Raw genomic sequence first — 27206 nt, 5'->3', positions numbered from 1 at the left:
AATACATTTATCTTTCTATTTAACAGCCTTTTATATAAACTTAACATGACTCAATGCTCGCTTGTCATTGGTGATATCAGTTTAATGTGGCAAATTAAAAACATTTAAGTGACATCTTTGCGTTCTTTCTCCCTCACTTTGTCTCTAGCGCGAGTTTGTATTGCATTTCCATTTGCTTCTTTTCTTCTCATTGTCATGGCAGCGCGATCGGACGGCAACTGTAAATGACAGGAAGTGTCGAGCGTGCACAGGACGTCCAGTGAGCGCTCGCATTCTCCTCGCCCCAGCTCTGTCCCTGTCGACCCTGGCACTTCACTTGACCTTCCCTTAAACTCTCCGTGGGCTCCCTCTGCTCTACTGTACGATACTTGTGTGATTTAATGAACCATGGAAGCCGGGGTCACCTAATTCCCAGATGTAATTCCCAGGCTGGAAACTCCCTGAATACTGCAGAGCTTTCAAAGTGACGTTGCCTGTAATTTTGCGGCTGCCGTGACAACATTAGCTCAGCTTGAGACGTGGTAGTAGTGCGATCTAGCTCGTCGTAGCCTATACCCAACTGGTCTCGCGATCTTGTAACCCCACACTAGTGTTTATGTTCTGTAGGTTAACACTGTTATCTATGTATATGCAACTGGAGACCTCAACCTACATGGGCACTTGGCACAACACTGGTCTCCCTCTCGCCGTCTCTCTCCGTCTCTCTCTCTCCTTGCAGGGACTTGCCAGTATTTTCATTCCCTCTTGAGGCATTTCCGCACGCTAACAAAGAGCCCGGCCCGTGTGATGAAATAGAGAGGAAGCAGCTTTTGTTCGACTGCAGTTCCAACAGACTCAGGACAATGTGTAAAATGTAAATAAAACACAACGTAGGGCCTTGTGAATGTCATAAATTAGCACAATTGAATGTAAACAATACTGACGCGCTGGGTTGGGCACAGAAAAGTTGAAAAATATGTTGAAAATTACAGAAAGTAGAGTTCAGACATGAGAATTATCCAAATGTTTTTATTCACATTTTTCTAATACTTTAAATATTTTCTTTTAATCTTCTTTGTCAAATTATAATTTCTGTGTAGATGAGAGGAGTTTTGGCTTAGTGTACAATATGGTTGCTGGGCTGCAGTTGTGGAAGTTCCTAATGTGACGTCATGATTTCCAACCAGGAAGTATAATTTGAAACCTTAAAAATGAAGACTTAAAAACTGAGCAAAAAGAAAAAATCAAAAACATTAGTAAAACCTTAAATATAATGATCTTAACTGTGTTTTTGTTAAAGGTGCACTATGTAACTTTTTTCTTGGAGATCCATCACCTGCTTGTTTCTATGGAGATGTCATTGCTCTGGTCCGGAATGTTCCACAATATGACATTAAACAGCTTTACCTTACATTTATTCAATTACAAATGGTTTTATTGTTTAAAAAATACCTAGAAATGCAGCATTCTGACTCTGGAATACAAGCTAAAACGTCCCCCTGGCTTGAAAGTCCCAGCTCGAACGTCCCATTCTCTCAGCTGGAATGTCCCCCTCTTTCCAAATGTTGGAGCTTGTTTACCGAAGTGACACACATTTTTTCATTTTTGTTCGCAGAAGGTTTTTTTTGTTCCCTGTTTCCTATAGCATCACTAACTGTTGATTTGGGAAGAAATATGAATTATTTCTTTACCTGTTTGCCATGAACATAATTTGTCAGCAGTGCAACACAAGAAACTTAAAAAGCTACAGAATTTGTTCAAAAATCACTCAGAATCACTTTTAGAAAGGTCTTAACTGTGTTTTTCATTGAAATATCTAAGATACAATCCTCAAATAGTTGTGGCATTCACTCCTACTCAACAGAGGTGACTGAGTGATGTCATGGCCAGGTGATGATGTCTTCAGGAAGATAAAGGAATATAGACTGAGGTCAGCGTACACCCACAAGGAACCTGTGAGGAAATTTCTGAGACAAGTGATGGCACTGCTTAAAACTTGCCATCTGTCCACACAGAACCAGCATTTTACCGTCTAAAGACTCACTGCCCAAGTTCTGCAATGGACTGAGGAGAGTATTTTCAATTAATTATTAGAATGTCATTAATACAATATAAATAATGAAAGAATGTTTTGTTTTGTTGTTTTATTTTTGTATATAGATTAACTAACTTAGTATCATAAAAGGTACAATTCAGGAGGATTTTCCAGCTTGGGGACCTTCCAGCCAGAGGAACTTCCCAGCTGATGGATCGGGGTTGCCTCTCCACAAATCTGACCTGTAACATGGCCTGGTTTGGTCTCCATGAAGACAGAAAGGTTTAATACTCTACTGTGAAAGATTCCAGACAAAGAGAAAAGTGCATTTGAACAATATTAATTTTCATTGCCCCAATCTATATTAAATAATCTTGGCCTATATAATATTGTGACGTCATCTGAAACCCAGTGATACTGTTTACGTCGTGTTGCTAGGGGGGAGGTGCACTTCTGACCCCCGCCAACAGTTAGGAATATGCAAATCTACTTCATGTCTAGTAATTCAGGTTTGCCCCGGGCTCTTGTTTACAGACGTGTCTACTGTAGCATGAGAACAAACCGACTCCACGTCCCATTCACACACACACACACACACACACACAGACATGCCCTCTATTTGGCTCTAATTAACCACTATAATACCTAGCCTGTTGCGTGGTTTAGTCCCATTTTACGAGGCTTGTTAACTACTGGATTTGCCGAGACCTATTTCCTCTGTTACCGTTGCCAAAAGGAAGTGTGCGCCGTGTCCTGGGTCACCATTCTCTCCACTATCTGGATTTGGGGAAAGAGCTAAAAAAAAACTAAAAAAAAACAACAGGCCAATAATACAATAATACAAGGAAATATGCCGTGTTTATGGAAATGTACAATGATGGAACTGTGAGATTAGCTCGAGAATGATATAAAAATAAATTATAACATTTGTGTTTTTTCGTACTTGAGGAAACATAATTGAGATCGTGTTCTAGTGTGTAATCATTTGTGTATTCAGACAATGCTCTAACAGTGTCTAGACCAGCCTGAACTAGTCTCATTTTGGCAACTGATTTTTATATTTATTTTGTTTAGACATACTTTCAGGGTAAGCTATGACAAACTATCAAAATTAACCAGCGTTAGTTTAACTAGGGTTAATTTGGAAACCAGCGCCCTGCCAAAAAGTCTATTGCATGCTAACGATATTTGGAGATGCAAGTTGGAATGTATGATCTAAGCAGGCTTGTTAAAGGGGCCCTATTATGTTATTTTCTGATCTATGTTATAAAGTTGTTTGCTCATCAAAAACATCCCCGTAGTTTGTGTTTTGTGAGTTCTTCTCTCCAACCGATAACGCTCTGTTCCACCTTGGAATTTCTGATGTCTACTAAACAAAATTTAAAGGTAGTTGTTAACTTGAAAACTGACCTCGCAGCATTAGAATTCATTCACTCGACGGTAGACAGGTACTTTATTTTTTTTACCAATCGCTGCTAATTGGTTGTGACATATGTAATGCGTCAATAACAGGGTTAACTGGTATATTAAGCTTTTCCCAAATCCCGTAGGAAGAAGGGCATTAACGTCTTTCACCTTGATAAAATTCACCAAACATTCTTTTTGTTCTAGCTTTAAATTCTCGATCTCGGGAATCGTTGCCAACACAGAATGTATGGCTCTTCGCTGACTGGCTGGTGCCCAAACTCACACTTTCTACGTTCTTGCAAATCGTCTAGTGTATTCCGATTCCTGACCTAGTCGCTGGAGAGAAATGAAATTGAGCGGAGGCACTAGGTGGCACCAGTCTGGCTACCACTCCATAGAACCACTACCAAACGTGGACAAATCCCACCCACACTTTCAGCAAATGTGTTAGACGCTTATCCAAAGCGACTCCTGGGACACCTGCAGCATGTGTCCGTCCAGATTCCGCTCTGTGTTTACCTGTGTCATGAGGCGATCCGCTCCCATGTGTCGTCTTTAAAAATGATGTCCATGATATAGTTCAAGGCACTTGCGTCATCCAGTGCAACAGAAACCATGTCTAATGCTGCAGCAGTATCAGCTCCTCCGCTGTTTGGTACGACACCTTATATGATGCCAAAATTGCTCACTGGTTTACTTATGTTGCACTCACAAAGCGGGATGACTGTTGGTAATATTCATCACGTTTTCTCTGTAAAAACTCTAGCGGCTTATCAGCGTGATTGGGGTGTACTTTCTTTAAACATCGACGTAGTTTATTTGGCTTCATGCTGTCTGCTGCAAACATTTTTAGACACAGTAAACACATCGGTCTTTCCTCGTTTCCCACCATAGTCACAGTGAAGCCGAGCGCTGCATTCACTTTACATATAATTCGTTCTCAGCACTTCATATCTCCTGCTCTGTGTTGTGTGTTCGTTTGCTCGGTGCAAAAAACCTGACACTGTAGCGCTAATACTCCCGACGCACGCTCTAACAATGAGAGCGTCACTGCCAACTACTGTAGTGTATGTGCAATTACACTTTATTCTAGGCATGTTCCTCAAGGTCACACCCTGGCATCGAGTCAATTTTGCGTAAAATAATCTCTTTAATTCCACGTATTTAACAACTGTTTGTAAATGGTACACTTGCCAACTGCGTATATACAAAATGTGCTTTGCTGACAGTTTTATAAAGAAGAAAACTGAGAAATTTGTCACTCACTTTGTTTTATCACCAGTATTGATTTTATGCTGATAATTTTACTCTATATTTGGCTACGGATTAAACAGCCCAATAAACCAAATCAGTTCTGTTTATATCTGAGCTGATATGAACACTGGCACTGTCTCTAAGAATAAATAAGAATCATTAAAACTATCGTGTGGCTATGTGTTTGTGGATTCACTTTCTCTGCCTGAAACGCTTTGTTATAGTTGGTGCTTTCCAGAAATACCACCATGCCATTTTTTTTTCTTTTCTTTTCTTTTTTCAGTAGGTCAGGGCTCACACGAAACATAATTTTTGCTGTCTCACTTGAGGTCATGACATCGCTACCGAAAACTGTTATTTTTTTACTCTGGATGGAAATGGAAAAGGAAGCGAGGAAGCGCAGGGAGTATTTGACCCAGTGGTGGAATGTGACAAAATAAAACGGTATCTGTACTTTACTTAAAGGTGCACTGTGTAACTTTCTGGTGAAGGGTCTGCCGCTTGCTTGTCTTCATGGAAATCTTGTTGCTTTGTCTCGAATATCCCACACTATGTCATTAAATGTATGTATTTCCAAGTCAGATCTGTGGAGAAGTGAGCTCACTCGTTGTAGCAATGCATGTTTTTCATAGTATTTTGAGCAGAAACCGTAAAAAAATTTAATAAATACAACTTAAATGAGTTTTGGCTTTATAATATCTCCATGGAAACAAGTTTGTGGCGGACTCCCTACCAGAAATGTTACACAGCGCAGCTTTAAGTAGATTTTAAAGGTGATAGTTATTACTTTACTACATTTGAGAGCAGTATTTGTACTTTCTGCTCCACTACATTTTTGAACAGGACTGAAAAAGTATTTTAATTATAGTCCTGCTGAAAAGACTGAGGGTTTATTTTTAACACGTTCATACTTTGAGCAAACAAAAATATCCCCCCCAAAAAAACAAAAAACAATTGATTAAACTTTTTACTCTTGCTTACTTTTACTCTTTATGTACATTTTTAAACAGGCGCTTTAATAATATGTTTAGTTTAGTAGATGTTTTTAAGTGACACTTTTGCTTTTACTTGAGTTTTTTTTTTGGTCCAGTATTTGTACTTTTACTTAAGTAACAAACTCGAGTAGTTCTTCCAGCACTAGCCTGACCACAGTGAGTTTCTGTGGGGTTGACTCTGGTCCGGTTTGACAGCCCCAGTGACACACGCTCATGGCCATAAACAGGGATTTGGCGCGTCGGAGAAAATAACCTTGATAATTACTGGGTGCGTATGGACCTGCCCACCCGAGAAAGAGGGAGGGAGGGAATGAGAGGGGAGGAGGGAGGAAGGGAGAGGGAGAGTGAGGGAGAGGGAGAATGAGCGAGAGGGAGAGAGACAGGAAGGAAGGGAGAGAGGCAAGGGGAGAGAGAGCGAGGGAGAGCTCGACAGTAAAAGAGAGGGAGGGAATGAGAGGGGAGGGAGAGAGAGGGGAGGAGGGAGAAAGAGGGAGAGAGAGAGGGAGAATAAGGGAGAGGGAAAGAGACAGGAAGGGAGGGAGAGAGGGGGAAGAATGGAGGGAAAAATAGAGAGAGGGAGAACGGGGGGATAGGGTAAGAGAGAGAGTAGAGGGAGAGAGAGAGAGAGATGAGGAGAAGAGAGAGAGGGAGGGAGGTTAGGGAAGGAGAAGGGGAGAGACAGGAAGGGAGGGAGAGAAAGACAGGGAGAGAGAGAGTGCGCGAGGAAAGGAGAAGTATGGAGGGGGAGAGAGAGGGAGGGAGAAAGAGAGGGGAGGGAGAGAAAGACAGATGGAGAGAGAGAGAGCGAGGGAGAGGTACCGTGAGAAAGAGAGGAGGGAGAGAGAGAGAGGGATGAGGGGAGAGAGAGAGAAAGAGAGAGATTGAAAGGGATGGAGAGAGGGAGGGAGCAAGTTGGAGACAGAGAGTGAGAGAGAAAGAGGGGGGGACACCACATCTCTTGGTGCATTCCTTCATGCTGTGTCATAGTGGTGCCGGAGACTTCCAAGGCGAGGCTGCAGTGGAGGGCCCCTGAACGCTTAGGGCTGCGGACACCCTCTTTAAACTTTAACAAGTCTGAGAGCTCCATGTGGAAAGACTACAGAGCAACGGAGAAGTCCAAGGAGCTGACGTACACCAAATCAAAATGAAGACATCAACAGTGGAAAACAGTTGGCAACAGGCAGCTGACTGTGAGCTATATGTAAAAAAATATATATATATTACAGCTGTAGTCTACTTAAGAAATCCTGGGTGACTGAGGACTTTCCCTACTGATGCATTAGTTGATTAAAAGGGTGTGTGGCAAAAGCTTTCAGAACTATTAAGGATCTATGTATCTGACCCAAACTGCACTCGTAAGACTACAACTGCACTGGAGTTTATGTAAAAACAACTATGCATACAGAAAAGTACTAGGAAACTATGTACTTATATGCAAGAAGCTGATTGGACCCAAATCACCAGCTAACTCACTCCATATTTATTCCTTTCAGCTGTTGTCCTGTATTAACCAGGCTGGAGCCACCTAGTGCCTCCGCTCAATTTCATTTTTCTCCAGCCACTAGGTTAGGAATCGGAATACACTAGACGGTTTGCAAGAACCCCGGAAGTTGTAGACTGAACCAGTGAATCAGTGAAGAGCTGTGAAGCCATGACGTCAAACTCAAGCACCTGTCTGGGTCCCTTTTGTGGAAAAACACAACAGTAAACAAAGCGGTCAAGATGGATGTAGATGAAGACATACATTCTGTGTTGGCAACGATTCCTGAGATCGGGGATTTAAAGCCGAAACAAAGAGAATGTTAGGTAAATTTTATCAAGGGGAAAGACGTTATTGCCCTTCTTCCTACAGGATTTGGTGCATTACATACGTCACGACCAAATAGCAGCGATTGGTTAAATAAAAAAAGTACCCACCTACCGTCGAGCGAATGAATCCTAATGCTGTGAGGTCACACAGTTTCCACAAAGTGAAACCAGCTGATGAATCAGGCTAGGCCCGTACATCCTCATAATTAAATTTTTTTTTAAAAGTTCACTTACAACTAATGCACAGGTTCTCAAACTTTCTGAAGCCAGGGACCACTTATCAGTATGAAAATATGCCATGGACTGCCCTATCTGTCCCAGTATGGCATTACAATGAAATTCAGAAGTTCAAACCATGTTTATAACCACATTTGCCTGGTGTCATTGTCTTCATCAAAACAGTGTATGTTTGTTATTGTTTATCATAAGAAAGTGTAGTATTCAAGTAATGGTCAATGCTACTAACCAACCACTGGACTGACCAACCACCATCAACCGATTAATTGATAAAAAGACTGACGTTACTACAGCCCTGAAAAATTCTACATCACGATTTCTTCCAACTAATTTGGACTGATCTTAACTTGACATCCACAAATGTTTTATTAGCCTTTGTTTCCATATATTTAATCTTTAAAAGTTTGCTACATGTGGAAGTAGTCATTCTTTATGTAAGCACACTGTTTTGTAGCATTTCAAACCTCTTTAGGGAGAGCCGTATTGAACATTCCTGACCCGTACCATACTTCGCAGAGGAAACATAAACTTGGAGACTTAATAAGAGCGTTCTCAGTCAGATTTGAAGCTCACTACTCCCACTCTTTGTCTGCCCTCGTCATTGGCCTCTCTGGTCTGGTTGAGTTGGCATGCGTACAGCCGACGGAGCTGAAAGTCTGAGTTTGGCCCCGTGCCTGCCTGCTCGCCCGTCATTCAGCTGGTTAAAGAGCCCTTGTTGAACCACTGCACTGTGCCTGGCTACTACGCACCCATTCACGGACGGAACAGCCAGCTCCTGTCACCACCCTCTGCCCATACACCAGCTCCCTACTGTAAAAGACAAGATTTCGCTGGGTAAGCATTAGGGCTGGAGATCGCAAGGTCACTCACGGTTCGATACACGGCTCATGGTTCGATATTATCACTATATGTCGATACTCTATATATTGCACGTGATAATTGCTGCTTTTAAAGGTGCATTGTTGAAGTTTTCAGGTGGAGGGTCAGTCAAACTCTTTTCTTCATGGAGATGTTTTTGCTTTTGTACTGTACGCTGTTTCAGACGCAAACCTTTATCTTCATGGACCAGACCGAGTTACAGGTCAGAGGCAACCCCGCTCACAGTCAGAATATCCATATCGTGGGCTGCTGTATCGATATATCACCAAGAGTATTTTTTGGTTTACCCAGCACATTTGATATTTTCACTGTTTTGATGATTAAAATGGTCATGTTACCATATTCACTTTGCACTTTTAACAAAGACTTTTAGTATCACAGCCACAATTTAGCCGTTATTTTTTTATTGAACCGTATCGAATCGATTTGAAATAGATTATATCGAATTGAAAGTGCACTGTATTGAGATATGTATCATATCATGGCCTATGTATCGAGGTATGTATACCCAGCCCTACTGTTTATCTAGGTATTTTTGAATAATTGAATAAATGTTTAGTGTCATACTGTGGAACATTCCAGGCAGAGTAGTGACATATCCATGGAAACACACAGGTGACGGACCCCCAACCAAATCCGCTTTAGCAACAGTATTTCTTTGAAATGCATCTATTTTAATCATCAAAACAGTGATGTCAAGTGTCAAGTGTATTGAATAAACTAGCTCCCTTTTACTAAATAAGCACCAAAATTCACAAAACAGTGCTAAAAGATACCAAAAATATTCTCAATATATCAATACAGCAGCCCAGAAATATGAACTATCGATATATCGTATCATTTAATTCGATGATACAGTATCGATATCGTGGGCCACTGTATCGAGTATTTATTTGGTGTATTTTACTTAATTATTTTGTGAAAGAGTTATAACTGTGTTGCTTGTTTGGAGAAAGGAAACTTGTTTATGCAGTACATTTGAAATATTCATGATTTTAAGGGCTGTTTTTCACATTAACTTTGCACATACTTAATGGTTTAATAAGACTTTTAGTATCACAGCCTTCGTTTTTTTTCCTAAATGCTGTATCGAATTAGTTTGAATGATATTGTATTGAATTTAAAGTGCACTGTATCGAAAAATGCATCGTATCGTGGCCTATGCATTGAGGTGTGCATCATATCGGCATCTTCTCAATGACACCAAGCCATGCCCCTCGTAAGCACCATTTCAGCCCCTTAGCGACGCCCTGTAACCGTCTTGTTGGAGAGTCTGGGGTTTAGCGACGCTTCAGTCAAACGCACCATGTGTCTTTGTACAAACAGAAGCCGCGATCACATCTCAAATATGTTCTCTGTCTCTGTAGTGTGCACTCCGCCTACGAGGGGTGTAAAGAGAACCAGACTGATCCCCTCCCCAAGGAATACTACGACAACAGAACAGCACAACAACAGAAAAAAACCTTTGTGACTCGGAGAATGCTGGAAATCTCATATATTCAGGACTTGTGAATAGAGTTGGTTAGCGCGAGGATAATTCTTGCTGTCTGCCAGTTTGTAAGCGCCCCTTGGCTAATGGTGGGCCTTGTCACAGTTGACCTCTTCTCCTTCACTGGCCCGTAGTGACACACACAGAGAGGATATGCTTGAACGCCATGACTTCATCCATCTCTTTTCTCTAGTTCAGGATCTTTTCTTTTTGGCATCTTGGATCAGTTACTACCAAAGCAGAATTTATGATTGAACTACATCATTTTTGTGGTTCCAATCAAAATACTGCGAGTGGTAACCAAAATACGAGCATCATACATTGGAACATTCAGTGCTTCTCGATTATAGAATACCATTTTGTATTTTGAGCCTCTTCACCAGCTTTGAGTTTTTGTTATTTGGTTTTGTTGCCAGTGGTGACGGGTGATACCAGTGTTTAAAGCTGCATTACCTTTTATTTCTCTCATAAATCTTGTTTTCCTCTCCAGAAAATCTGTAGTGAAAGCAGAACATTTTGACACAAATTACAGCACTCCACTGTGTTTTTTAGCTCCATACACCATCACAAGAATCACTTGGAAAACTTCAGCCCTGGATTTGCCGATCTTTACTAAACTAAAGGTATAAAGGGAGCTGTTAACTTGAAAACTACTGCCTAATGACATCACAAGGTGGAGCAGAGCATTTGCATCTTTGGAGATGTACACAGACTAATAATAAAGGATTACTCAAACAACTCCAGGTATGTTTTTGACAACATTATAACATGGCTTAAACTGTCACGAGTCAAGTTTGCGTACTGTATTTTTCAGACTATAAGGCACACTTAAAATCCTTCATCCTTCAATTTACTCAAAAATCGATAGTGCAACTTATAATCCAGTGCGCTTTATGTATTAATTTTGGTTGTGCTTAATGTTCTCGAACAATTTTATATGGTACACGGCGCACAATGTGTCTGTCAAAATGTTTTAGTAGACTTTGGTAAGCTACGAAGCCGCACTGCTTGATGGATTGTTGGAGCATTATGGCTACTGTGGTCAGCCTCGTGGAGTAACTTAGTCTAACAGAAGCTGAACTGCATCAGCACACAAGGAGCGAGCAATTTTTTCAGAGCTTATAGTTTATGCAAATTAGCCATGTGGTTTTAAGTTTTGTTTCTGTAAAACGTAAACAAATGTGTGCAAACACACACATTCACATTCATAATACGCATTCACCAAGAGCGAATTACGCCACGATCTGCCAATGGATCATGGATGCCTGGGCTAAGGGATCAGTCTCAAGTGTCATCCGTTTGTTTCGCTTAATGCGCCTTATAATCCAGTGCACTTAATGTATGAAAATAGACGAGAGAATTCATCATTATTAATATAGTGCCTTATAATCCGGTGCTCTTTACAGTTAGAAAAATATGGTAACATAGGACCTTTAATACAATATTGATCTGATACTGACATCAGTAAAGAATTACAACACACGAAAAGGGTGTAAACTTTGAACTACCAATTCAAAAAGATTTGTTTTTGTTTTGTTCTCCAACCTATTTTTTATTTTATTTTTTTTTCCTAGAGCGAAAAGTTTTCAAGACAGAGCCTGCTGTTGCTTGGACATTATGGTGGTCCTTGTGACTCGCTCATTAATACAAGAATAGAGAAACAGAGACTCAAGTCAACATTTTTTTCCATAAAAACAAAGCTTGTTTTGTTCTTGCGAGAAACAGTCACATACCGAGAAGAAAAACTCCAAATGCTGTGCAGTTTTTCCCAACTAACCTCTCACACAGCTTTCTCTTTGTTTCAGCAGACATCTTATGGCCCACCCAAACTCCAGCCAACCAAAACCATTCTTTTGTGATGTGTTAACGGTTCAATATTACGCAAAATTGACTCTTGTGAGCTTTAAGCCATGTTGTAATATTGTTACCTCCTCAAAAACATACCTGGAGTTGTGTTTTGTTTCATTCACACATGTTTTGAGTAACCTTTTATTATTAGTCTGTCTACATCTCCAAACCTCAAAATGTTCTGTTCCACCTTATAATGTCATGTGGTCGTTTTCAAATTAACAACTACCTTAGCTTTTGTTCAGTTGAGATTGGCAATTCCAGGGCTGAAATTATCCAAATGATTCTACTGAAGGTGCGTGGGGTTTCAGTTCCAGCTCCCACAGATGAATGCTGCCGCTGTGTCCTTGGGCAAGACACCTAACCCACCTTAGCCCTAGTGTAGTGTATGAATGTGCGTGTGACTGGGTGAGCGTTTCCTTGATGTAAAGTGTTTTGAATGCTTTGAAGATGGAAAAGCGCTATATAAAAATGTGACAGTTTACCATTTAAAAACACAGTGGAGCACTTCTTGTTTTACCACATGACGTCACAAGGTGAAACAGAGTGTTTGAGAGAAGAACTATGAAGAATTTGTGTGTTAAACATGTGTGAATGAAACAAAAAAACACAACTCCAGGTAAGTTCGTGATGAGTAAACAACATTCATAACACAGATCAGACAATAGCTTAATAAGGGTCCTTTAAATGCACTCTCTCTCCCCTCTCCCACATTTTTCATTTAGCGTCTCCCTGCTATGATTAGCGCTGGTGTTTTTTCCACCGCCAGTGTAATGTCTGGAGCCTCCTGTGTCCTTGGAAAGCAGCCTAATAAGCTGAGACACACATGGCCTTCTCTTCACCACAGGCCTATTCTCTGGTGTCGCCCGCCGCACACAGAGGTAAACAAAGAGCGCCACACACATACCCACCCGCTAACCTGAAGAACTACACCGCGAAAGGGAGATCCGTATTGGTTCCGATGGCTGCAGTTTACATGGGTTGACCTAGGATTCCCCATATTACGCCATTTTCTGATCTATGTTATAATGTTGTTTCCTCATCACAAACTTGGAGTTGAGTTTTGTTTTGTTTAACCCACAAATCCTGCATATTTACTCTCAGTTCAAGTGTCTTTGAGTGTCTAAAAAGTGCTGATAAATCTACCCCGTTCTTTTTCTAAAAATATTAGTAATTTTTTTATATGTTATTTCATATTTTAGGCAATTTATGTATCACTGATGTAATAATAAACTCAAACTCAAAGCAAATTGTAGTGAAATTACCCTGAATTGTGTTTCGTTTCATTCGTTTACCACACAAATCCTGAATATTTTGGTTTTCTCTCAAACAGAAAACACTCAGTTCCACCTTGTGATGTCATGTGATGATACAGGAAGTGCTCCACTGTATTTGTAAACTTCATAAACCTTCACTAGAATCATTCAGATGATTTCAACCCTGGAACTGCCCATCATTACTGAACTAAAGGTAAAAGCTACTTGAAAACTACCGCTTCATCACATCACAAGGTGGAACAGAGCATTTTGAGGTTTAGAGATGTAGACAGACTGATTATAAAAGGTTACTCAGACGTGTAAATGAAACAAAACACAACTGCAGGTATGTTTTTGATGAGGCAACAGCATGATTAAAAGCTCATGAGTCAATTTTGCGTAATGTTGGACCTTTATTTGTTACCGCCCTAATATTGATTCCACTACAGTCGTACTTTCAAGCCATGTCAAGCAGATTTTAGGCTTTTTGTGCCTGCGTACCAGCCCCGTAGAGCACCACATTGATGCTAGCCCTCTAACGTTGACCTTCCCCGTGCCAATCACAACAGACCTGCTCCCTCCCATTTGAATATGGCGCTGGGAAACAGTGCAAATTGAAAGCAGAAATCCCCCCGGTGCGTTGCAAGATGAGCCTCTGCATAAATTATTCACATGGCAGCCTCTTTTGCCGCACGATTCTCTCGCCTTCTGCTACGTTTAATGGCATCTGTGAAGACCGCCATTGGAGATTAATCCAGATGTAGGGAGTGTGCGCTTGTATTTGCGCTGGGGTTCGTCTCTGTGTGGTTGGCCCGCTCACCCCTTTCTCACCCCTCTCCTCGCTCTGCCCGTTGTGGCGCGTGATGGAGAAACAAAGCCTCGCCAGGGGAATGTAGTTCTTCTCCGGAGAGCGCTGTAAATAAACAAGTAGTGAATCAATGCAAGTGTTTGTTTTATTTCTTCTTCTTCTCTGATAATTCTGCGTGCGGTGTCAGGCGCAGTGACAGTTGGGCATGTCATGATAAATACTATATAGACTTATGGGGGGCAGGCGACAGTAGCATAGTAGTGTAGTAGAGCATTTGAACACTGATTCAGAGTCCCACTAAGGCTGTGCAATTAATAAAAATTTTGATCGCGATTTTGATTTATGTGTCAAACCATCTCTAAACTTATATAATTGAATTGAAACGATAAAGCTTAACAAAGTTTCTTAAATATAGAGGCTGTTCATTTTGGTTACATTTATGTTTTTCTATGCCTTATTTCCTGTTCAAAGTATATTTTTATTTCATTTATTTTATGTTTAATACATCGCAAAACTGCTTTAAGGTGCATATTCGTAGCTTATATTTATTTTCAGTTTGAAAGTTTTGCTTAAATTATCAAAAACAAACAGAGAGAAATGCTGAATAAATACATCGTGCAACTAAAAAGTAATTGTTTGATTAATCGTGATCAATATTGACCAAAATAATTGTGATAAAATATTTTTTCTATAATAGAGCAGCCCTAAATTAGCCAGGATGGCGCCACCTAGTGCCTCCACTCAATTTAATTTCTCTCCAGCAACTAGGTCAGGAATCAGAATACACTAGACAGTTTGCAAGAACCCCGGAAGTTGCAGACAGCGCACCGGCCAATCAGTGAAGAGCTGTGAAGCCATGACGTCAAACTCAACAGTCTGTCTGCATGCTCTTTGTGGTACAGCACAACAGTAAACAAAGCGGTCGAGATGGATGTAGATGAAGACATACATTCAGTGTTGGCAACAATTCCCGAGATCGAGTATTTAAAGCCGGAACAAAGAAAATGTGGGTGAATTTTATCAAGGGGGAAGACATTATTGTCCTTCTTCCTATGGGATTAGGCGCATTACATACCATATGTCGTATGGTTGTATGTACCATATGTACAACCAAATAGCAGCGATTGGTTAAATAAAAAAAGTACTTGCCTACCATCAAGTGAACGAATCCTAACGCTGCGAGGTCAAACGGTTTCCACAATGTGAAACCGTCTTATGAATCTAGCCCAAAATCCCGCTATTTAAAAATGAGACTATTTATCATTCAGTAAGTGATGGAACAATATATTTTGAGGTTATTTATCATGGGTACATTTTCTTTGCAGAACTGGGGAGATTTTTATTTTTATTTTTGTTGTAATACACTAAGATTTGAGATATCATTTTATTATTTATTTGTTGCAACTCTGGCCTTTTAATGTCTATTTCAAAGTGCACTATGTAACTTTTTGGTTGGGGTTCGTCACCTGCTTGTTTCTATGTCATTCCTTTGCTTGAAATGTTCCACAATATGATATTAAACAGCTCTGCTTTACATTGATTAAATTACAGGTGGTTTTATGGTTCAAAAATGCCTAAAACATGCATTTTAACTGTGTGCAGGGTTGTTTTCTACAGATCTGACTTGTAACTGGTCTCCATGGACATAGAAACTGTGAAACATTCCAGACAAAGCCATAACATCTCCACAGAGAAAAAAACATGACGGACCCTCCACTAAGAAAGTTACAGCGTTTGATTGCGAATATTTTACTTTATCTTAATTGTATCAGTGGCATAAAATAGTTTCAGTATTATCGTTTATCTCAGTATATTTTATTATCGTGACAGGCCTAGTCACAGAGCAGACGAGGCGGCCATCTTTCCTCCCAGTGAGAGTGAGAAGACCTGCTGCCCCGGCCTCATGTTTCATTATGGTGAATTAGTACATTAACATAAGGCCTTTGTAGAGCTCGTGGTAGTGTATACTGTATCACGGTGCTCCTTTCCACTAGAGTAGTCTGACACGGAGCGGGTCAGTACAGCGGTTTCACTTTCAAAGACAGTATTGGTATTGCATTGGGGACTGTTCGGGCTCTACATCCAAGTGTGTGGTCTGTTTTTGAAAATACGCAGACAATGATTGCATGAGTGTGATGAAAGTGGAAATTTAGTCAAACAGGAAAAGCAACAGGGGGAAAAAAGTTAAAGCGACCATGGTACGCTATTTTTTGATTTCTCATTGTGTTGTTTCCTCATCAAAAACAAACCTGGAGCTGTGTTTTGTTTCATTTACAGATGTTTAACACACACATTTTTTGTATTAAGGCTGAGTTCTTCTCTCAAATGGAAAACAGTCTGTTCCACCTTCCACCTTGTGATGTCATGTAGTAACATTATGTTAATGTCAGCCCTGGAATTGCCAATGTCTACTGAACAAAAGGTAAAAGGTAGCTGTTAACTTGGAAAAATTACCTTTTAGGGATAGTTTGGAATTTTGAACATAGGGCTTCATTTCCTAGTTAGAGTGTTGGAGACGTGTGGAGACACTTTTTAAAATATTCCATCTAGTCCTTGTCTTTGGAGAGGTTACTGGTGCTAGGCTAGCACATGTCAATGGCCATAGTTAGCCTGCCACTAAAAACAGTCTTACCCACTCCACAAAACACCCGAAGCAAAACAGTTATTACACCAAACTGTCGATATGAATGTCTGTGTTGATAGAATAATGTTTGAAATAAAACTAACCTTACATCTTCATGAATTGTCGCATGTTCAGGGACTATTTTCTCATATATCAGTCCGCCGCTGCCAAGCTTTCTATCAGGAAGTGCAACTGCTGTTGCTCAGGCATAAATCCTTCAAATGTAAGGTTTGTTTTACTTCGTTTTAAATTATTCTATTGACAAAGACATTTACATCGACAGTCTGGCGTAATAATTGTTTTGCTCCGGGTGTTTTGTGGAGTGGGTAAGACCATTTTTTATTGGCAGGATAACTATGGCCATTGACATACACTAGCCTAGCACCAGTGACCTCTGCAAATACAAGGACTGGATGGATTATTTTAAAAAGTGTCTCCACATGTCTCCAACACTCTGGCTCACTAGGAAATGAGGCCCAATGTCCAAAATTCCGAACTGTCCCTTTAATGACATCACAAGATAGAACAGAGCAGTTTAAACTTTGGAGAGATAGACAGACTTGAAATAAAGGATTACTCAAACATGTGTGAATAAAACAAAACAGCTCTGTACATGTATTTGATGAAATAACAACATTCTAACATGGCTAAAAGCTCACAAGCATATTTTTTGCGTAATATAGGACCTTTAATTTGTACTATACTTAACTTGACCCATTTACATTTGTAAGATTTGCTGTTCCAAAGCATGCTGGATGCGCAAGGCCATGATAGTAATTTCATCAATATTTAACTCCATAGATTACATACACTGAAATAAGGCTGCTATTCGGGATTCATACTACTTCTTTTGTGTGTTCATTAAAAAATATGTAGAGGAAAAGAACATTTACTGCCCAGTGATATATAATATTAATACTAGTGTGTTAACTTGACTCCAAGGTTAGTGCAGTGATGAATACATAGATCTGTATAACGACTCTGTGAATCTATGTTCCTGCTAATAGAATAAGCACTACATAAAAGGTTCACAAGGTACACCGGGGCTAAGGTTGGTTTCAGTACAGCTTAATTAGGAAATGGCTCTGGTCACACAGAATATTCCTTTATTATTGTATTATACTGATTTGGTTAGACTAAAGCTAATTAAACAATTTCTGACACTGTACAGAATATAATCCTATTAAAGATGCATTATGTAACTTTTCTGGTGGAGGTTTCAGCACCTGTTTGTTCCCATGGAGATGTTATGCTTTGATTTGTTCCATAATGGAGCTGAACAGTGACAAAAACATACCTGGAGTTGTGTTTTGTTCCATTCGCACATTCGCATATTAATACACAAACTGCATATTTAGGATGAGTTGTTAGTGGTAATTAGGGGTGTAACAGTACACAAAAATCACAGTTCAGTACGTAACTCGGTTTTGAGATCATGGTTCGGTTCATTTTCGGTACAAAATGCAAAACAATTTGCTAGTTCTTTATTTGTGTTTTTATTAAACCAACAATTTGTTTTAACATTATACAATGAGAAAATAAAATGAATGTAAAGTGCAGCTTGGTAATATTAATAAGTTAAATAAAATGTTCTCAAATAAGCAACAAATGTTTGAAATATTATAAAAAATAAAAACAAAACTTTTCAAAAAGTAAAGAGCAGCACTAACAGTTCCACAATGATTTTTTTCTCAAACTTAATATTTTTGGCCTGAAAAAACAACTTGTCCACATTGTTTGCAACAAGTGCAAGATCTGCCGGCAGTTACTATGTCCTCAGCAGTTGAAAACACACTTGAAACACACTTTCAGGATGAGAGGTGGTGGGTATGGGGGGCAGGAGGGAAAGGCAAAAATGAGGACCGTAGCACGACGACTGTGAATGTAAACACAAAAATTGCGCAAATTCACTCGTGCACAGCCCTGCAACGAACCGAACGTCCCGTACTGAAATGGTTCGGCACAAATACATTTACCATTACACCATTACCATTACATTCCTAGTTGTAATACAGGAAGTGCTCCACTCCATATACCTTCATCTCTGGAATTGCTTCTACACTGATCACAAGGGAAAATGTAGCTGTATACTTGAAAACCAACACTACATGACAAGTCAATATTGTCAATATAGGACCTCGAAGTATTGATCATAATACGGTATAATAAGCCATTCTCAATTTACTCAGGGTTTTTTTAATCACTTTTAATACAGACTTGCAAATGAGCTAAAACTATCTGAATACAAATTACGTGAGTATCTGATCCCATGTCACACGTTTTGCTTGGATGTGTCAGTTTTGTCATTTTCGCTGCTAAAGGTGCCGGCTAATTTACCTCATTATCGATTGTGAATATTTATTTGACAAGTTATCATCAAAAATCATCTGCTAATTTTGACAGCCCTATGAGCCTGTGTCACCCGTCATCTCCTTTACCTGTCAATCACCCAAACATTTCCAGAGATGTTCAAATAAATAGCACATGCTGTTTTTGGGGACAGTGTCAGTTATCTGTCGTGACTGGGATGTCGATTCAGCGTGAAGCCTTCTAATAATTTCTCTTGGCTTTTATCTAGCTTGTTTACGCTTTGTTTGTTTGCAAATTCGGGGTCAGATTTGAACAAGTATGACTCATTAAATAAAAAAAGTATAATACAAAACATTATCTTTATTTAATTGTTATTAGAATGGACTGCAGGCATCAGTGGAAAAAGCAGATGTTGTAGAAAATGAAGTCGAACAAGAGTTGTAAGAAGAGGTCTGAGGCTGATTATGGTTTCGTTGTAGGGAGTATTATACCGCTGATGACATATAGGTCAAGATAACTAACTCTGAGCTGGCAGTGTAGAGTGGACACAGCACAGAAACACATTAAGTAGTAGTGTATAGATGAAAAATGTAAAAAGGAAATGGACTCAAAGCAGACTTATTATGCAAATATTTTAATACTTACTTTGTTTTAGAGTTTTATTTTCTTAATCTTGATACATGTAGGTTTTGGCAGCGTCACAGAGTAATTTTGGTACGAATGAAAAAAAAAAATCTGCTGACTCTTTGTTGTGATGAAGTTTACTGCGACGTCAGCTCCCACTGGACACCACAGTTTTCTAATGTGGAAGTCCTCGTACTTTTCTTTTATTAATCCATTTTAGATGAATATTACGATTTAAAATGGCCAAATTATAACATAATGACCCTCTGATGTCATAGATTATAACTATATAGCCAACATAATCACAATATGTCTTAAAATTTATGAGAAAACTGCAGAAATGTCACTTTTTATTTGGTTGCACTGCACGTTTCTTGTTTAATTTCGCAGCCTTTTTAATATTTATGCGGGTTTCAATATATTCTAGATTATAATTTTACTTTTAACATGATAGTTGTATCAGCAGCAGTAGTTGTATGAGTATTTGTAGTACTAGGAATGTTTGTAGCAGTAGAATTGATTTCTGGAGGTAGCATTTATTGATACTTTAGAACTGATATCATCAACATTTCCTGGGTTTGTGATGCTAACTGAAGGCTCTGCTCTGTCTGAGGCTTTATTAGATTTTAATCTAAGATTTATTTGAACACAATCTGACCAGAAAGAGTTGGTTTATGCTGTTAAACAAGTCTCTCACAGTTTTTCAGCTAGTTACTCTCACCTTTTTGTTGAAAATCAAGCACCTAAACAGGATGACAGGCTCCTGAAAATGTGCTGTTTTATCCTTTTTTTTTTTTCAGTTTTCAGAAAATCTTTAAACCGTTTTTAATGTATGCATTGTGTCACCATGGTAACTCCTAAACATTCCCCCATTAGAGATACATGTAGAGCACCCCCAGAATGATATAATTGCAAAATCTGAATAGCAGTGGCAATAATAGCATCTGCAGCTTTTTTTTTTTTTTTTTTTTTTTTTTTAATGTTTTCCCCAATAATTCTGTTTTGACACACGAGACACAATGTTAATGAAATCTAAATTCAAATTCCCAGCGCCCCCACTTCCACTCCAGTGAAGTGACCCCTTAAAGCACCATATCAACCATCATTTCCCTTAATTGCAGTCTTGCGCCTCTCTGTAGCCTGATGAGCGATGCGCTGCTCCCCGAAAATCTGAGGGGTGTACCTTGTATTAGGCATGGTTCAGTGGCCAACGGGAACACGGAATAATGGACGGAAGATTCGCCAGATTCCAGGGAATAAAAGGTAACCTCCCAGCGTGTAGGGTCTGATTAGAAGCACTCAGTCACTAATGCCTCCACTGAAAACATGTCTGCACATAAGAGCTTTTAATGAACACGGGTTTACTATGACTTCCTTTGTGCTCAAGGACCCTTTTTTCTGCATGCCACATCCAAGTGTAAAATTACAATATCAGATCCAAGTTAGTTAATTAAGCCCCTATGACTAATTAAATTTGATGGAAAAATGAGTAAATCACGCATTTAGCTTGCTAGTGTTAGCAGTGATTAAATACAGGGCGTGTTGCTGCTCTTTGAGAAATGTGGTTTCTTTCACCATTCAGCATACATAGATTTTAAAAAATCTGTTCTCTTTTCTTTTATTACATTCATAACTGTTTAAATTAGCATTCTTTTGACTTTTTGAATGTTTCATACTGTCATTTCTACTATGTAGCTTTTTAGCAAAAAATCGCCCAAAATATAAGCATTTCGGTTCAGTTTATTGCACTGAAAAACAAAAAAACATGCATCATTTCTCTGAGAGGGCTTGCATCTCCACAAACCTGACTCTTATTTGGCCTGGAAGAGGGCCTTTTCCTATCCTGATTCAGCATTAGGATTCGTTCATGCAACGGTAGGCGGGTCCTTTTGTATTTAAACATTTGCTGCTATTTTGGTTGTGACGTATGTAATGCGCCGAAACGCTCAGTGGTGTCCAAGTAATTGCCAGCACAACAGCAACCAAAGCAGAGAGTGAACATTTCTGTCAATGATCACTGTTGTTTCTGCGAGGTGAACTTACGAATTAAAGGTCCAATCAAAATTGCAAAGTTTGTGTCATCTACATCCATCTCCACCACTGTGTAAACTGTTGTGCTGTACCACAAAAGAGATCCAGACAGGCACTTGAGTTTGACGTCGTGGCTTCACAGCTCTTTGATGATTGGCTGGTGCGCGGTTTACAACTTTCGAGGTTCTTGCAAACTGTCTATGTGTCTGTGTATTCTGATTCCTGACCTAGTCACTGGACAGAAATTAAATTGAGCGGAGGCACTAGGTGGCACCAGCCTGGCTAGCCTCCTCCTGCTTGTTGCCATGGAAATGTTGATCATATCAGATAAAACTCTATCTCCATGTAGAATGTTCTGAAGTATGCTTTTCTATTTTCATTGAATCATGCAGGTGACACCTTCAGAAAGTTACATAGTGTACCTTTAATGCATCCAAGCGATGCTCAGTTTCAGATGATTTTTCTTTGTTATTAGAAATCCTTATTGGAAGTATAGAAACAGAAGAATAAAGTGCTATGATTTATTGATAAGGTATGTTTGTTTTGGCTCTTGTTAGAATACCATTGTGAATTCATTTATAACAACTATAAGAGATCGAGACCAGTTTAAAAATTAAAGCACACTGTGTTTTTAAAGCAGAAAGTTATGTACTCTACCTTTTAATGTATCAGAGTGATGTGTCCCTAGTGTCTACTATCATCAACAATGTAACAGTTTTTCCCTTATTTTTTATATATTTTTTTTCATTTTGGCTCCTGTTATAAATAAAATTACTATGCTATAGGAGACCAAGAGCAGTTTAAAAATAAAAGCACGCTGCCCCTTTAAGCTAAATTTGTATTTTCAGTTGCCAGTGCCTCGCAGAATATTAATGAAAATCAGTGGGAGTATGGAAACAGGCGCTGTATTGAAACAAGTGTGCAAAGTAGGCTAGTGCATTAACAGTCAGTGAGTGGTCGGCCCATTAGGGGATGTGCACGTTGTAGAAGAGAAGCCGGAAGCACAGAGACATATCCCTGCGAGCAATGGTGCGTTCAAAGACTCGGAAGAAAGCAGGAAATCAACTTGCATTTGTCACTGAGAGATTTTATATTTTGCTGGGATTAAACTCGTACATTGTATCTGCCAAGGCTTGTTATATACTAGCAGTTGGAAAACTTCACGAAGACGAGGGGATATAGAGCCGTGTCCTGTCTCACTGATTTCAGACTATGTGATTGACAGGCGGATTAACCAATCAGAGAGACGCATGCTATCCAAATCTCTCGATACAATATGTTCACGATATACATCTCACATTACCATATTTATTGTGATATTTTGTGGAAGATAACCAAATTACGCTACGACTACTCAGTGCAGTTATTTCATCATGTAGACTGTGCTGATGCAGAGCAAAGGATCATGGTCTATGTAGTTCTCTCTGTCTTTTTTGTCAATACTGCACCACAAATATAAATTTAAGCAAAGAAACTTGTAAATTCGATATATTGTGATGGTCCATGATATTATTGTGCAACTTTTGACAATACAATATCATAATATTTTTGTTATTGTTACATCCCTACTGCTTAGACATGTAAAAGGAGAAAAATCAACATAAAGGACTGAGAAATGGAATCGAAGCACCAAACTATTACTTATCTCAGGTAGAAGTAGAAGAAGTAGTAGAAGTAGTAGGAGCAGATGAAATAGTACACATACAAGTAGTAGTACCTGTACTTGTACTAGTACTAGTAGATTAGTAGTAGTAGTAGAAGAAGTAGAAGTACAAGTACAAGTAGTAGAAGTAGAAGTAGAAGAAGTAGTAAAAGTACAAGAAGTACAAGTAGCAGAAGCACAAGTACAAATACAAGTGGAAGAAGTTGTAGAAGTAGAAGTACAGGTAGAAGTACAAGTACAAGTAGTGGTTGAAGAAATAGAAGTAGTAGAAGAAATAGAAGCACAAGTACAAGTAGAGGTAGCAGAAGTACAAGTACAGATAGAAGTATAAGTAGAAGCACAAGTACAAGTAGAGGTAGTAGTTGAAGAAGTAGAAGTAGAAAAAGTAGAAGTAGTAGTAGAAATAGAGGAAATAGTTGAAGTAGAAGCACAGGTACAAGTAGAAGCAGAAGAAGTAGTAGTAGAAGAAGAAGTAGAAGCACAAATAGTAGAAGCAGAAGAAGTTGTCGAAGTAGAAGAAGTAGAAGCATGGTTACAAGTCAAAGTAGAAGAAGAATGACATGAGATTTTTTGAGAGACGTCTTCCTAATTTGAGAGACACTTGCTACAAATTAGCATCTGTGGTTGGATTCTCTGAAATCTGGACAGAAGTTTTTCTCGCTCTGTTGTCCGATTCCAGATTCAAAGAGATACAGAAGGGACCGGCCGCTCGGGGAAGTGATATAACCCTGATCTGTCATGCTTTATTGTATCTCCATAAACTACTCCACCTAAGTCTTGTTTCTCCCCGTATCACTGTACTATGTCGCTGATGTACTTCGCTTTGTGTTGTTTTTCATTGCAGAAGTACTATGATTGATGAGGATTAAGAAGCGGATTTGGACCTAATAGGAATACACAGTCACGGTAAGGCATCTGATTTATCACTTACTGCATCCAATGATTTAAGTAGCGGCTTATGTAGCGATATGGGTACGTTACGACGCTGGTGTGCTGCTTGATAAGGCTGGATAAGAAACTGCGGGTCAGGTTTAGTGTCAGGTAATAAAGATGTACAGAAGCATTAGTGTTCTGAGATAGTTTTGTGTGTTTAGGTGGTGAAATATTGTCATTTTGTTGTGTGAAAGCAGTGGAGTTGGTTGGGCAGTTTAATTAAGGGCCTATATTGTGTTGTTATCTCATCAAAAAACAGTTCTGGATTTGTGTGTTTTGTTGTTGTTGTTGTTGTTTTTTTTGTTTGTTTGTTTCATTCACACATGTTGAACACACAAAATCCTGTATATTTAGGCTGAGTTCTTCTCTAAAACGGAAAACACTCCACCTTGTTCCACCTTGTGATGTCAAGTGGCAATACAAGAAGTGCTCCACTGTGTTTTTAAACTCCAAACACCTCCATTTCAATAATTTAAATAATTTCAGCTCAGGATTTGCCAGTCTCTATTGAACTAACCTTTCATTTAGATCAGGGGTGTCCAAACTTTTTTCATCAAGGACCACATTTCTAAACACAGACGAAGCAGAGAGCCGTAGACTGGTGCTCAGTACAGTGAATAATGGAAATATATGCATGTTTAAGATCCTTAAAACCACACAATAATAATAAATATTAGCTTTATCAAGGTAGATTTTCAAAAAACTTGCAGTAAAAAGTAAATTTTTACTAACACAAGGTAATTTGGGCCAATTCACACAGGAGTCTGAGGGCCAAGAAAAATTTGTCTGAGGGCCGCATTTTGCCCAAATCTTAAACCACCCTCCGGAGTGGAAAAGTTGAATACCTTCCGCTGTAGCGTTTCCGTCTACACTGCCCAAGACGCAAAACTCTAGTCAGATCAGCTCTCGTCGCGTACACGTTTACGTCACACACATGCAGTACACAGAAATAAACGTCGAATTCCACACACTTTTGCGTCACTGTATGCACGCAGATTTCCTCTCGAAAATGCTGGAATAAAAACGTGGAATAAAAAGTGAAGATGCGATGCTACTTTTGCATCTTCTGTTCAAACCATCATTATATAAACATAAGGTAAAGGTAGCTGCTAACTTGAACATTTGCTCTTCATGACATCACAAGGTGCAACAGAGCATTTTAAGCTTTGGAGATGCAGACTAATAAATTATTACTCATATGTGTGGGAATGAAACAAAACACGGCATTTTAACACGGCTTAAAGCTCACAAGAGTCAAATTTACTTTAGTTGAAATGGAAAATGTTAGATTGCAATAGTTTTTAACCACAAAATTATTCACAGTTATGTAAATAGAAGCCAAAATAGTATTGTAATGCTAGTACTATTAGCATATGCTTCAATAATCAGCCATGTTTGTGTTGGATTTTGATGAATTCTGTTTGTATTCTGAGGTTTGTCTCATGTGAAATGAAATACAGAATGATTTGTTTTGTCATAGGCGGTTGTTAGAGGTTATGTCATAGGTTAGTGGTTACGTCTCTCGATTAAGTTGCTTCTAGCAGCAAGTTTTGTTGTGATTAAAGCACTGACCAGCACATCGCTTTGCCATTGCTGAAGTAATATCGTTTAACTTTGAGATGCTGCTTTTTTAAAATTCAAGCATTAACCGGTTGTGACCTTTTAAATACAGTATAACCAGGGAAAGTCTGCTATCACTGTCATCCAAATATATGCACAGTTTAAAGGTGCGCTGCGTAACTTTTTTGGTGGAGGGTTCGCTACATACTTGTGTCCATGGAGATGTTACTGCTTTGCCTGGAATGTTCCATGGTATGACGTTAAACAACCATCTAGCATTTATTCATAATGGGTGTTTCTAATACAAGAACTCTTTTTATGAATAGGGTCGCCTCTCCACAGATCTGAATTGTAATGTAGCGTAGTGCTGTAACCTGCTTGTCTCTCTCGGGCAGTGTTGGGAAGGTTACTTTTAAAATGTATTCCCCTACAGATTACAGATGACATATCCCAAAATGTAGTTTGTAATGGATTCCATTAAATTACTTAAAGTGAGTAACGTAATCTGAATACTTTGGATTACTTGATTTGCTGTAGAGAAGCAAAGACAAGGATATCATAACGCAAGATGTTTGTCTGCTAAAAGACAATGAAAAGCCCAGACTTTACTGAACCGTATTTATATATATATATATATATATATATATATATATAGATAGATAGATAGATAGATAGATAGATAGATAGAAGAGGAGGAGACACGGTCCACACAGCATGGTTTAGTCCTGGTGTAGACCTGATGTAGACCTGGTTTAGACCTGGCATAGACCTGGTTTAGTCCTGGTTTAGATCTGGTTTAGACCTGGATTAGTCCTGATTTAGATCTGGTTTAGACCTGGTTTAGTCCTGGTTTAGACCTTGTTTAGTCCTGGTTTAGTCCTAGTTTAGACCTGATTTAGTCCTGGTTTAGTCCTGATTTAGACCTGGTCTAGACCTGGTTTAGACCTGGTTTAGACCTGGTTTAGTCCTGGTTTAGTCCTGGTTTAGATCTGGTTTTAGTTCTGGTTTAGCCCAAAATGTAAAAACAGGAAAACACCACCATGTAATCCATTTATTCCAACAAAGTAACTGTAATCCATTTACCACTTACTGAAACAGTAACTGTAACTGAATACAGTTACTCATAATTTGTACTCTGATTACGTAACTCCAGTACATGTAATCTGTTACTCCCCAACACTGCATGGATAGATAGGTTTAACTGAAGTTGTTGTTAATGTATGCTGTAGATTGGACCCTCCACTAGAAATATTCCGCAGTGCACCATTAAATTTGTCTATATATTGTTTTATAAATGCAAAATAAGCCACATGTTTTATTGTGCGTGTTAATTCACTTTGTTTTCGAATCATTAACTGCAGGTAGGACGTAAAGTCCAGCGTATAAATGGTGTCTCTCTCCACCTCTGAAACAGAAACTATGAAAATAACAGAACTGGGAAAGTCTGCTATATGGAAGATAATTTG

At 39.1% G+C, this 27206-nt stretch overlaps 1 protein-coding gene across 7 annotated transcripts in view; it reads left to right on the top strand.

Moving 5' to 3' along the window:
- Window positions 1-27206, top strand: part of zmiz1a (zinc finger, MIZ-type containing 1a) — a 294565-nt gene that overhangs the window by 85262 nt on the left and 182097 nt on the right. For all 7 annotated transcript variants that reach the window (XM_055162367.1, XM_055162366.1, XM_020939662.2 and 4 more), the window contains one exon: window positions 24092-24153. The gene's annotated coding sequence lies outside the window, so the exon portion shown is untranslated. The remainder of the gene's footprint in view (window positions 1-24091; window positions 24154-27206) is intronic.

Source organism: Boleophthalmus pectinirostris, unplaced genomic scaffold (genome assembly GCF_026225935.1).
Source record: "Boleophthalmus pectinirostris isolate CB_2022bp ecotype Guang Dong unplaced genomic scaffold, ASM2622593v1 HiC_scaffold_5, whole genome shotgun sequence".
Lineage (NCBI taxonomy): Eukaryota > Metazoa > Chordata > Actinopteri > Gobiiformes > Gobiidae > Boleophthalmus > Boleophthalmus pectinirostris.
This window is presented reverse-complemented; position numbering and strand designations above follow the sequence as displayed.